Here is a 14,219-nt window from a genome sequence, read left to right on the forward strand (position 1 = left end):
TTTGTTATTATTATTAATTTTTTTTTTGGGGGGGGGGGTTGTTTTTTGGGGTTTTTTTTTTGTTTTTTTTTTGTTTTTTTTTTTTGCGTTTTGGTTCCTTTTTTCCTTTTTTAAATATGAAATATTAAAACAATAACATTTTTCATATATTCATGCTATTCTGAATATTCTGAATATATTTATTGCGGCCCAGACGGAACTCAAATAATGAAGGAGAAAACCTATACTCGCGGCAGATTTTCATTGTAAATATGTTGTTGTTTCTGTGTTATTATAACATGTAAAATAAAAAAAAATCTACAAACAATAAAACAGAAATTTTAACTGTGTTATAACTATTTCATCTTTATTTAAGGTTGGTGAATCCCAAACATCGTATGTACATTTTTATAAAGCACTAGTACTATAACTGACACAAACTATAATTTATTTCAATTGTTTCTGTGCTTTGAAAATTGATGATCAACAAAATCATGATGTGAAATAAGCATCACGCACTGTTTCGAAAATACTGTATTTCAATACATTGTACATTCACAATTATATGATCATATGCATGTTGTATATTTTATTCCGTAAAAGAAATCAAGATCAGAATGTAGGAGTTATCTCTCCTGAAATAAAACGATATACGAGGGTTGTTCGGAAATTATTGAGACATTTACTCTTATTTCCTTGGGGAAAAAGATAAATCCTTGAAATTTCACCAAAACGTATACCAGGATAGAGTTTATCAATGTAAAAACTTTATTGTCCAGAGCATGATTAGATCATTCCTAGTAAGCTGACCAAATTGCCATCGCCCAGTGACCCGGCGCAACCGCAAACTTACCGCAACGTCATTCTAACGCTTCTCATTGATCATATGTTTTAAAAACCTAAGAAACACAGGGAAATTATAATTAATTCTTCATTTCTCATCTTTTGTTTACATTTCAAGATGTCAACATTCGCATATTCCCTCCATTCTTGATTTTTTTTGGAAAAAAATCGGGTCATTTCTAACTGAAAGTCAAATTACTGTGAAATTGTCTCCTACGGTGATTCTGTGTACATATTTTAGAACTGTTTACATCAGTTAGTGTGTAAAAAGTACTTGATATTTAGTCACTTTGTCTGAATTCTAGCTAAACAATTAGTGAAAAAAGACGATAAACTGAAGTTCTTTATCCCTTGCAATCGTATAGTTTATGCTAAAGCAATTGGGTGGCATTAAAAGGTCTTTTTCCGAAATTTCCATCAATTTGATGTATATTTGCTGCGCCACCTTGACGTCAACTTTCTATATACTGTCGTTTTCAAATTCTTATTGCTTGGTAAATCTATCTGTACCATATCCGTATTTCAACTCAAACACTCGTGAAACTTGATCAAAAGTTAGTCACAATAAATAGCAAAACGAACATATATAATCCGATTTCTTTTAGTATAAGCTGTAAGTTTGCGGACACTTAGATAGACGATGTTTTAGTTTTCTTATTCTCCGAGTTTATGCTTGCGCCGGGTACCCCGACCACCGATTTGTTAAACTACCGTTGTAAACAAAATATTAAACATTTTTTAAATATTACTTTCTTTAATTATTTGTTAAGGTTTCTTCAATGTTCATGCCAATGTTCACCATAATTCGTCACTTAGAAATGGAAATATCCGTGTTGTCTCAATAATTTCCGAACAACCCTCGTATAATGAATTTCCTGTTGCAAACCATTTTATTTTCAGCTTTAAAAGACTATAAAAACGACCTTGACAATTTATTCAGTGCTATTTCTAAATCATGAACAGACAGACAAAACGTTGCAAAAACATTTCTTCTACATACTTGCTATCGACGATGTTTGAAACAATAATTGTCACACTGAAGACTAAGAAAATTGAAAGAACTTTCAGAAATAATTTTTTTTCCAAAAAGTTCTTCGAGCTGCTCAACACCTTGCAGTCCCCATGTGCATCATGCATGTGCGTTGTTCAAAATTCTATGACCGGTAGAAATTCACAAGTCGGTATGTCGAATAACAATTTATTAACGATCCAAACTTGTCGTTTCTACACGATCTATGCAGTCGGCATGGACAATACAAGGTCCAGTCTCCAACTGACGATCATTGTGGATAACGACCAATTTATAGGTAAAACATACATGAGTGAATAAATAGAGTTACTCTTGACACAATAGATAATTAATTTAAAGAATTACTCAAGACATATAATTAGTTCAATAACAGGTGACATCTTAATGTCCGGCGGTGAAGGTCTAATTAGAAATAATTAGCACTAAATCAAGAAACATTATGTCACTCGAAATATGTATTTTGCACACGGTGACAATACCCTCTTGCCCCCCGAAACACGTCCTCGTGTTTCCGATAGCTCCTTGCATTCCCGGTGGCACTTCCGGTACATGGATGGTTCGAATAAGCATAGTGAGGATTTTGTTGTCCTTGGTGACGTTTTGATGCGGTACGAGGGCGGTATGAAACTCTTGGTCTCTCGAGTAACGCTTTTTGGTCTCCTTTCGAATGCATTTCTTCCACCTTGTCTTGTAATGTCTGCAACGCGACTTGGAGTTCTTCTTGTTTAATCCTTGCTCCCGCCAGATCGTCTAATTGGGCGCTGAGTTCTTCACTCTGTTTCTTGATGGTGTTGTCTTTTTCAAGCATTTGACGTTCGAGGGTTTTTCGATTACGTTTCCAAAAGTCCGCCTCTGCTTTCTTGGATGCCGACTGCTGCCCAAATTTTTCGATTTCTGTTTCTATCATTTCACTATGAATTTCATTAACATTTACGGTTGCAAAAGGCATTTCACGTAAATTGTTTCTTTCTCTTCGATCTTTGTTGAACTTTTTGATGCGATCTCTATCCCGAGTTTGTTTTCTGTCCGATTTTCTTTTCCCGACTTCTTCTGTCTGTGTTCCAAAAGTGCGAGTTGTAACAGAAGAGACGACGTTGATGGCAGCTCCGGAGTTCCGAGTTCTGCACATCCGCGCATAATGTCCTTTTCTACCGCACTTGAAACACTGAGATGAAATGGCGCTGCAGATGTTCCATCCATGCCTTAATCCGCAGCGTCCACGCGGTTGTAGAGGGAAGCGCGGCCGGACTGGATGCATCCAGGCAGGGCTTAGGGGAAAGAAGAAATCCATGGATTGGGGATTGTTCGCTGCTGTGAGTAGGTACTGGTATCTGACTACTACAAAGTATATGTAGCAGCCCCGGGTATCTTTACCCTTAGGAATTCTCCACCAAATATGACCGGTAGAAATTCACAAGTCGGTATGTCGAATAACAATTTATTAACGATCCAAACTTGTCGTTTCTACACGATCTATGCAGTCGGCATGGACAATACAAGGTCCAGTTTCCAACTGACGATCATTGTGGATAACGACCAATTTATAGGTAAAACATACATGAGTGAATAAATAGAGTTACTCTTGACACAATAGATAATTAATTTAAAGAATTACTCAAGACATATAATTAGTTCAATAACAGGTGACATCTTAATGTCCGGCGGTGAAGGTCTAATTAGAAATAATTAGCACTAAATCAAGAAACATTATGTCACTCGAAATATGTATTTTGCACACGGTGACAATTCTACAAAATATATAAACTCTCTTCTAAGTCCTGAAAATATTTCTCACAATAAAAAAGAAAAACTCCAAAGTGTCACAGAATGCACAAAACATTTAAGGAAGTTATCTCTCTAAGCTGCAATATATCTAAAACTTAAATGAAAAATATTTACAATCTAATTATGCATATTATCTTGTAAAAGAAACAATTGTGAGTGTGCATTTCAAAATCATTTTACAACAAAATTATCAATTAGGTATATACACATCGTTTTCTTCCAAAAGTAACAATTCAGAAATTAGAATTTTAAACTATCTATAAGAACTCAATCAATCATATGAGTTTTAAAACTTTAATTAACATATTTCTAAAAGATATATGCATGAAATCTTGCTCAGGTCAATAAAAGATGACTGCATTTAATGACATGCAATATTTGCGAGAAAATAAACTTGTAAATGATTTTTTTTTTCTTTCAGTTGCAGAAATGGTCAACATCTAACCTGCAACTTTACATAATTGCGTTAAATAAAAGTATGTTGTTACCAAGTACGAATTTGTTTTCATAGGCGGGGGTCATCACGATTTCTTGAATCTCCACACCATAATGAGGACGCCCACTTTTATACTGACTTCATACATAATCAGTGCGTGTTTGTCTATTGTTCTCCGTTTAACAGTAGTTGTATATTTGCATCATCAAAGTTGTGTCAAAGGGAGATTAATAAACAAACATTCGCTCATGGTTTAAATGTGAACAAAACTGCATCTTCTTACTTTCGCTTTCCCTGTTGTAACCAAGGGCTGCAATCGCAACTTCTCGGGTCTTTCCGGCAAGCTCGGAAAAACACCTCGAATGTATTAACATCACCGGATGTTAGAATTTTATACAAAATGGAGTCGCTTCCATTTAAAATAAATATCGGCTAGACAACATTGTATGTCGATTCTGTGGTATATTTTAGGGTATATCATTGACTTTAATGAAGTCTAACTCATATTTCAACAGTTCTTAAAATGTGTTGAATTTATATCAAGTTTTACAAAAAGGGGGGTTGTTATGGACGCCTAGGTAATACATTCGAGGTGTTTTTCCGAGCTTGCCGGAAAGGCCCGAGAAGTTGCGATTGCAAGGGCTGATGCTTAGAATAGGCTTATTGTATCACAGTCTAAAATCTTAATTGATGTTGGAAATTGACTAGACTCTTTAAAACAATTAACAAACGTGATATTAGGTTAAGAAATAAACGCAACAAAAACGACTGAAAAGGGCCTAAAACCCGGCGCTAAATGCATGCAGTCATCCTGTTATGTGTGAAGAAAAAAAAGTATCATACATGTACAAATATAATATAAAGTACATGAAATAGTGAATCACACGTGAAGTACTGATTATTGGGACCCGCTTAAGAAGGCTTGATAGTCGAGACTCGTTTTATGACTTTATTTATCTCTCTCAGAAAAAGAGTTCTGAATAGTTATACAGGAAAATATTCAAAATCAAAGCTAATACATAAGTATGTCTTTCTAAACTATTTAGTTTACGGCATACAAAATATATCTCAAAAGTTACGGATAATTTACGGCGGTTTGTTAATTGATCACCTTCTAAATTAAGCGAGGATTGGGCTAGCATGTACAAATTGTTGAGTTACACAATTAATAAAAACAAATTCTGAAAACAATAACAATTTTTTTTTAAAAAATTAATGAAATATGTCTTTTTGTTTATGTTTCATGATACGGTTTTACTTGCTCGGGTAAATCTTGCTTTGAAAAAAAAAAAATAAAGAATATTAATAACGGTATCGTTACATGATGACATGGGTAGCGTGGCCGAGCGGTCTAAGGCGCTGGTTTAAGGCACCAGTCTCTTCGGAGGCGTGGGTTCGAATCCCACCGCTGCCAATTAATTTTGTTGGCAACTGCATCAAAGGAAAAACAATCCTTGTTCAGAATTGTCGCTCGTTCCTTACAGACACAAAAAGACACTGAAAGAAATTAAGGTACTTCTCTACACCGAGACTTATACTTTTTAAGACACTACGTCACAAGATGGCGATTTAAATGTTTTGTTAATCTGTTTGTATCAATCGATTCAGATGTATATCGTCATAGCTCAGTGGTTAAAGTATCAGGCTTGTGAACCGCAGGTAATGAGTTCGAATCCACCTGGGGCTTTTGTTCATGTTTACTGAATGACATTTTTGAAAATATCATTTTTTATCTAAAATTGTACATTTTTTCGCCTCTTTGATATATATAATTCTTATCCATCATTCTTTCTATCATAATCAAGTAAATTTCTGCTGATTTGAGAAACTATTTCAAGGTGTAGTGAGGCACCTTAAGGTACCTCACTACATTAATTCAGACTTAAACTTTTTAAGACATTACGTCACAAAATGGCTATTTAAATGTTTTGTTAAACTGTTTATATCGTTCGGTTGGGTTGTATATCGTCGTAGATCAGTGGTGAAAGTATTGGGCTTCTGAACCGCAGATCATGAAATTGAATCCACTTTGTTCATGTTTACTGAATTAAATTTTCGAAAAAGTATTTTTCATCCAAAATTACACATTTTTTGCCTATTTTAATTTATATATATACTTTTTATCCATTATGATATCTATCATTATGAAGTAATTTTCTGCGGATTTGAGAAAATATTTCACGGTGTAGTGAGCAACCTTAAGATCGCTTGGGACACCTCCATAGTATGACGTACTATTTATCGAAATAAACAATAAAATCAATTGTAATCTTATAAATAGCTTCTTTTCCAAAACTATCCTAAAATACATAGCACAGTGGGTTAGGGGGTTCACTTCAAATCTGTAAGTCATGAGATCTGACTCGACGGAGATTTTAAAATCTGACCTTTCCAACAATTTTTAAAACGTATTTATTTATTTATTTATTTATATTTTTTTTTGCTGAATATTGTAAAATTTGAAAATTCCAAACCGGTGACAATATTTTATTAATAATGTACTTTAATCCATATTATTATCGACAGATGTCCCATTCCACCTTAATAAGAAAGGCTAGATTATCTTGGCCAATGATAGGCTATATTTACCCCCTTTAGATAAAAGTTCTGTACATTAATGTAAAGATTCAAGAAAATATTTAGATTTCAAAACCAAAAATATTTTGACATTGTCTATGCTCAATAACAGAGAATGGCCAAAAATATCATAAATATCAGTTAAAGGCTGATCTGATCTGTAGTTAGATGACCGTCCAACCTCCTTCAACTATTGTCATTTTGTACAAATATTTGGCATCTAATTTTTTTTTTTTTGGTTTATGGTTTGTTTTTTTCTTAATAGTTTTACCCTACACTAAAATCCCCCTTAAAAATACGTTTTTTTTACCAGCACCAATGAAAGTTCAATTTTTTATCTTTGAATTTAAGAACAGTTAAATGTTTGTCAAGAGAAAAAGTTGGGGGGGGGGGTATGTATTTGTATTTGGGGGTCTGTCTTTCTGGGTTGTCTTTCTTTGACGTCTGTATTTCATGCAGAGAGAGAGAGAGAAAGAGAGAGAGAGAGAGAGAGAGAGAGGAGTATATACATGTATGTGATTGTACAATGGGTTATTTATGAAATAACCAGCTATACCCAACATTTTATAGTCTGTACAGATAATAGAGAGAGGAGCAAGAACTCCACGTCATCTTTTCAACTCTCTGTACCCGAAAAAAAGAGATATTTCGGGTTTTTATATGAAACAACATGTTTACGTTTGTATATTATTTTTGTACCTTAAGAAATTCGTTTTCAAAAAAACGACGGTCGACAGAGAAGGTATCAAATGTTATTATTATACATGAATTTCCTTGTCAGCAGCAATACCACGTGTTTTAATTGACACCTTGTATTTTTCCGCCATATTCCGTATATACATTATCGACACCAGCCCCCCCCCCCCCCCAAAATTAAAAAAAAAAAAAAACAAAAAAAAAAAAAAACTATTATCCCATTATCTTACCATACACGATATACTAGTACTTACACTATCGTTTTGGGGCCATGGTGTATTTTTGTATATTTTTCGATTTGAAGGAGCTTGGGGGAGGGGGGGGGGGGTTAAATCATTTTAGTGGCTTAAATTGCAGTTTTGCGCGCGTCAGTGATATTTTTTAAAGAATGTATAAAAATGGTTACCTACACTCAGTGATGGTAAGACACATTTTAATTCGATTCATCTAAACAAAAAATTGGTGAATAGAATATTATAAGTGAGCTACCCTGATGATTTAGCTACTATAACTGCCCCACTGCCTGCCTGTCTATTTACCATGTTTATTTTCTACTTCCTGTCTCATACATACCACTAACAATCAACCTATTCAACTTGAACTTTCCGTTTTTTAGCAGCAAAGATCATAAACAGTTTTTTTTTATCAAAATATCTAACTGTATGCACTCATCCGGGTGTTGAGCGAGATCTCAGCTTTTAATTTCATTTTCATTACATTTTTTAAAATTCTTTTGAGCTCTTCTTTAAAACTTGATCTGGGCCGGACTCTTTAAACATTCAAACATACAAAAAGCAAAGAGGATTTATAGACACGGGCACCTGACGTTATATATTTTTCTCATAGTTAAAAATATTTACCTTCTACCTAATATTAGGTAGAGGGTACTAGTATATATATATATATATATATATATATATATATATATATATATATATATATATATATATATATATATATATATATATATATATATATATATATATATATATATATATATATATATATATATATATATATATATATATATATATATATATATATATAAATTTTTTATTATTAAAAAAAAATAATGTCAAGTTTCTGTGTACGTTTATTAATAATATAATACATTTCATAAAATTTGCATGGAATTTATTTTATCTTTGATGCTCTAATCTGATTTATTGCAAAGTAAATATCGTAAAAGAAAAATGTATTTTTATGACCATTATAAGTTTTCAAATTGATAAAATTCATGAATTAACGGGCTTCATGACATGATCATGATCGATTAGCATGTAGGTGATCAAAGAAGACATATTAATGGAATAAAAATTCTCCTGGGTCAGTTGTACATTATAGTACCGCTTGATCTCGGGCCGATGAATTTCATTTATTTCAAAACAAGTGCAAGGAAAAAAATACTTAATTCTACTTTATTTCTGAATGGTACTAACACAGCTATTTAAAATGCGGTAACTAGGTCGACCGATAATTCATGAAGCCATAATAGGTCAATAGATCTGTATGAATCATGTGCGGAGAGTCTGCTCACTCAACACAATATGAGGTATGAATAGCATATCTTTGAAAGAGTAAAAGGCAATGCGTGAGTCTTTGAAGTGTGATGTTCATACTTCAGATAATTCAATAAAAATTACAAAAGAGAAGGAAAAAAAGTAAAACTGCGTCTCTCTTTCATTACTATATTGCTGTTGCTCCGCTCCAGATATTTTCATGTCACCTCGTTATTCGAACCCACCCCACCCCCCCCTCGATTATGTATTACAGCGTATAACATATATATACATATATAAGTACAGGTACAAGTATGTCACAGCGACCCCGGGGTCACTGACCTGGATTGACACAGTAGTTTCATTTGTTCTGATTTATTTTTAAATGTAAGTGTGACGTAGATATATAACTGGGTTTTTTTTTAACCGACTACATCTATTGAATGAATCCTGTTGTTATTATGCATGCATGTGTAGTTGACTGGGTACGTGCATATATATAGCATGCTCGCGCATGATTGTGTGCGTGCAAGTGTACGTATGGAAATAAATCATAATTAATTAAAGAAAATATAATTTGCATTAACTGTTGGTTGCCTGGTTTGCCGCCTGAATTATCATTCTCTTTATTCCGAGTTTGTAATTCTTTGCTGAATTTCATAATAATCTGCAAATGTACGTAATTGAGTAAAGCAAATCAAAATAAGAAATAGGCTACAAACAATTATAATGTATTACCGGTATATATAGCGTTACCAATCTTTTGTATGCTGATTGATCTATAGATGGAGGTCGGGGTTTGGGGTGGGGAGGGGGGTCCAGACCTGGAAAATTCAAATTAGTGATTGACCCTCTTCCACGTCAAACATGCAAATCATTCCTAAGACCCCCCCCCCCCCCCTCCTCTTTGAAAACTTGTTCTGGATCCGCGCGCATGTCAGGATGTATAACCATGTGCATATGGGTGGGGTGTGGAGCCCCCCCCCCCCAAACACACACCTTGAAGAATTTAAATGAATTATTTTAGATAGACATTTATGGTATAATTACCGAAAATAGGTTCATGCATAGGCGTCGGTAGAATTTTTTTTCCGGATTAAAGATTAAAACACTATATATATAGATACATGTACATATAAGTGTTATGAATGATAGAAAAATTCATTGTCATTAATTTACATATGTATGTGTTTGCCCAAATAAAGTGCATGTGTGTGTGATTATATGGGAAGGAGTGCCTGGAGGGGGTGATTTGAGCCCCCCCCCCTCCCCTCCCCCAACTCCCGGTTCCGACGTCTATATGTTTCCTCTAAGAAGTGCGTATATCTATAGTCGTAATACCTATATATAAAGACTTCATATGTATAATCTTTAAAAAATAATAATAAATTTGCATGGTATTTATAAATTTGTTTAGCTTTATCAAGTTAAATTCTAACATTTTAAAGTCGAAAACTCTCCAAATGTTTGGCCCTGCGGTGCATAAATATACAGTTTTTTTCCCTTTCCAACAGACATTAAAATAATGTCTTCTCATTTATAACATGATTATTTTTTTTCCCTTCGCTGTGGCTGCGTGCGTGCCTAACACGAAACGGCACAATAATATATGTCTTCATTTTTTTCAAGGTTCAAATTAATACTGGATGATCCCGAGCAATATAAGCGTACCTTCTCGTCTTGGTATAATTACATAATAATCCCAAGAGAGAGAGAGAGAGAGAGAGAGAGAGAGAGAGATGTATATCAGGCAAGAAAACAGTCACCTTCCGGCACCTGCTCTGATTAAACCCTAGCTACTTTCACTTTTGATTTAGCGTGCACTTTCCAGACGGTGGGAACGTCCGCTGTACAAGGCTCAACAAACTCCGTTACCTGTTCAATGATCTGCGCTTTTCGACACACATATTGCGTAATTTCGCTATTTTAAGGTCAAAGTAGTTCAGCGTAGAACGTTGCCCTGTTAAAACTGGGTCAATACTGTGTCACTGCGCCCCAGCAAGAGTCATTGACCTCGCGTTAAATATAGGTCACTAGGAAATTCCCCCTCGCTCCCGATTGGAATCGTCTGTTTTGGGACACAGATATTTTCTGGGGTCATTTGGCGCTATTAATATACATTTTTTTTCCTCTCTCTCTCACGCAATCGATTAAATGATGCGGCAAGTGTATGTACGCACCAGCCATACATTCTAATTCAGTCTGCTTCAGAAGACCTGCAGAACCGCTTGTGAATTGGAAAAGGAATAAAGTAGTTCTCCGATAAACAGCTCTTTAATTTCTAATTTGGGAATATTCGAATTAAGTAAAATTTTAATTTAACAAAGTAAGATCAAAAGATAAATATTGGTACATATATTGTTCTATAAGTGGCCCATTTACACCATATATTCTCTATTGTGATCAATTGTAAGTTTCGTGTTTTATTAAGTAAACGGGTAATAATTTATGTGCATTTGAATTAAGATATATGTATATAATTAGACTGTGGAACGTACGTATAACGTACGATATACTGATATAAAGTCAAAAAAGGTTTATTTTCTATAAATAAATATAATTAGCAAATTAAAATGTTGAACGTTTTCAAAGAAAGAAATTAAATCAGTGTCTCGGCCTCAGATCTTTAATTAAATGAGTAAGGGGGGGGGGGGGCACCACGCCTCAACCATTTCTCAAGTGTCTGTGGTTTGTATACGTGAAGTGTGAAAGACCCTAAGTATTTATACGGGAAAGTTGGAGCCCCTTCCCCTCCATTTGAAATATATTTGCCCTAAATATACACTTAAACCCCTGACTATCTCAAGACATGCAGGGCTTGGGGTAAAATGCTGACGATGGACCCTCCACTTTGGAGGGTCCATAGTGGAGGGGGTGGAGCTTGGTGTGTCAATCTTAATTTAGAGTCTGTTTGATCTGCCATTCCAATTTCATCATGCACCTAATAGCTAAAACATATGGGTTGTTTATTAGAAATAAAAAAAAGGAAAGGGAGGTCCTAACATTTACTGAATTTGGCTACTTCAAATAAACTTTATCAGGATACATAAATTACTCTATGTTTGTGTAACAATTATTCTGAATCCAATGAGACTGTGAACAGGAAGTTAACACACCTCAACGTTGAGAGATTATTTTTTTTCCCTGATTAACAAATGTTAAAAAATTAATATAGTAAAAAAAATGCCATGGATGTGGACAATTAATTACAGACGAATTAAGAAAACCACCCAATGATCTTGTTCTCAAACAATATGATTATCGGAAATATCTGAGTCCGAATTCCAAGTGATCAAGAATGTCAGCTGCGTTGCAAAATACGTATTAACAATTCGGTTTGTTGTCGGAGATTTTTACAAGACTTACACTTTTGTAGAATAAAATTCATAAGCTGTTATAAATTTTAAACATTTTGTCCATAATACCGGTAATAATAATGCAATATAATGCACCTGTAATATTTTTACTACATACATCTTGTGTAGAACTAATGAACAATATGTACTGTTAAAAAATCTAGCACCTAAATGAAAGCGGCACCATTCATTATCGTCAATTAAGGGAGAGTTTTATGTTCTTGCGTTTAAAAGTCATATAAATAAAACAATGTGCCCCATTCTCTTTCTGATAACATAATTGGTATGACAGATCAAACAGACTCTGAATTAAGACTGACACACCAAGCTCCACCCCCTCCACTATGGACCCTCCAAAGTGGAGGGTCCATCGTCAGCATTTTACCCCAAGCCGACATGCAGGGGTCCAAATTTTTTTTCGAAAGGGGCAGGAAGAGTAATCGTTTACCGGGAGTGGGGGAGAGGGGGTCCGATGCTTTTTTCGGGGTAGTTTTACCATGGGAATTATATAAGTTTGAGTTTTTCGGAGTGTGTGGCTACGTGTGGACCACCTCCCCCTTTTTATCCAAGCATAGAAGTGAACATAATCTAGATCCAGAGTAACCATCTTTATAACATCAAGACAATATTTACAATTACTTCCTAATCTGTAACCATGTATTAAACGTGTTCGAGTCAGAATGGTTCAAATTCACAAAATAAACCCACAATGTAACCAGCCTTGGTATATCTAATCAGGACGCTGCAGTGTGAAATTATCTGTCAATCACATTTTTTTTAACTTTCTTTCACACTTTATCATGAAAGTGGAATAACACATCTGGAAAAAGTCACTCAAATTAACAGGAAATGCTTTGATAATGAAAGATATAATGATAAAGAAAACTGTACAAATGTCAAATAAGCGAAAAATTGGCAGTTTGGAGATAAGAAAAGAATATCTAAAATAATTATTCCAGTAAGTAAAACCCCCTACGGGATTCGAACTCGGGATGTAGGATCAAAAGTCCGACACTTTAACCACTCGGCTATAAATTACATGTTTTAGTGAATAAAATCCTTTTAATAAAACGAAATGTCGTTTCAATCAGCGGTCAGCCATTTTGTGATGATGTGTTATTCCACCTTAAGGTGTCCTCTACAAAATATATTATTTTCGTGGCCATTTTCGGAAGATAGTTTGATATGAGTTTGATATGAATTACGCCCCTTTTCCGGCATTATGATTTTTTTTTTCTTTGATGATTCTAATTTTCCGAAATAGTAAATCAATTTGATAGAATTTTTTATCAAATTTTATTCAATATTTTTAAAAGCAGAAATGAAAAATACAATATTGGTCTATTCACACAGCAATATCAAATTAAAAAAAATAATGATAAATTCAACAAATTGAATTCAAATTTTAGAGTTTTTTTATTCTAAATTTGAATAAAATGTTAAAGCACGTAAACTTTGTTCACTGAAATTTTCTTTAAAATATTATATATCAACCTTAGTAGGCATAACATATGAAAACTTGTGGCCAATTTCTTGTTATTCAACGGAAGTACTACATATAGGAATCACCCCTACCCATTGTTCTGGAACTGTGAATTTGTGTGACAATGTTTATAAATAATTCCAATAGGTAATAGAATATTATTTAGAATATATCTATGATTGTATCAATCGCATGATTTTTCACCACCTAACTTTCTAAAGTTAAAATTCCTCATCCAATGGGTTGTATCAAGAAAAGTTCTCCATTTAAATTTAGATGGGGAACTTTTCTTGATACAACCCATTAAATTATACATGTATTAAACTGGAAAAAAATGGAGATGTTTTCATCACCTTATCTATAAATTATATAAACGATTCAATCAACCTGACATCCACATTATTACCTACATGTATTGCTATATATATTCTATAGTAACAAAAGTCACGTGATCAACGTCCTGCCTTCTTTTAATATGGAAAAATAAAACAAATTCATTCAGCAAAAAAATTTTTTTCAAGTGTTTATTAAAATA

General features: G+C 33.9%; 1 non-coding gene across 1 annotated transcript; it reads left to right on the forward strand.

Moving 5' to 3' along the window:
• Positions 1 to 5,405: 5,405 nt before the first annotated feature.
• On the forward strand, positions 5,406 to 5,487 carry Trnal-aag (transfer RNA leucine (anticodon AAG)). The gene has a single exon. It is a non-coding gene; the product is annotated as a tRNA-Leu (tRNA).
• Positions 5,488 to 14,219: the final 8,732 nt, after the last annotated feature.

Source organism: Magallana gigas, chromosome 1 (assembly GCF_963853765.1).
Source record: "Magallana gigas chromosome 1, xbMagGiga1.1, whole genome shotgun sequence".
Classification (NCBI taxonomy): domain Eukaryota; kingdom Metazoa; phylum Mollusca; class Bivalvia; order Ostreida; family Ostreidae; genus Magallana; species Magallana gigas.